Source organism: Austrofundulus limnaeus, unplaced genomic scaffold, assembly GCF_001266775.1.
Source record: "Austrofundulus limnaeus strain Quisiro unplaced genomic scaffold, Austrofundulus_limnaeus-1.0 Scaffold3802, whole genome shotgun sequence".
NCBI lineage: Eukaryota > Metazoa > Chordata > Actinopteri > Cyprinodontiformes > Rivulidae > Austrofundulus > Austrofundulus limnaeus.
The window spans coordinates 1-327 of NW_013956204.1; positions in this window are offsets into that span (position 1 = coordinate 1).

Sequence of the window (327 nt, forward strand, 5' to 3'; positions counted from 1 at the left end):
TCTGAAAATACATTACAACTAATCTGTAAATATGTTACAACTAATCTGTAAATACATTACAACACATCTGTAAGTACATTACAACACATCTGTAAATACATTACAACACATCTGTAAGTACATTACAACACATCTGTAAGTACATTACAACAAATCTGTAAAAACATTACAACAAATCTATAAATAAATTACAACAAATCTGTAAGTACATTACAACAAATCTGTAAACACATTACAACAAATCTATAAATAAATTACAACAAATCTGTAAATACATTACAACAAATCTGTAAATAAATTACAACAAATCTGTAAACACATTACAAC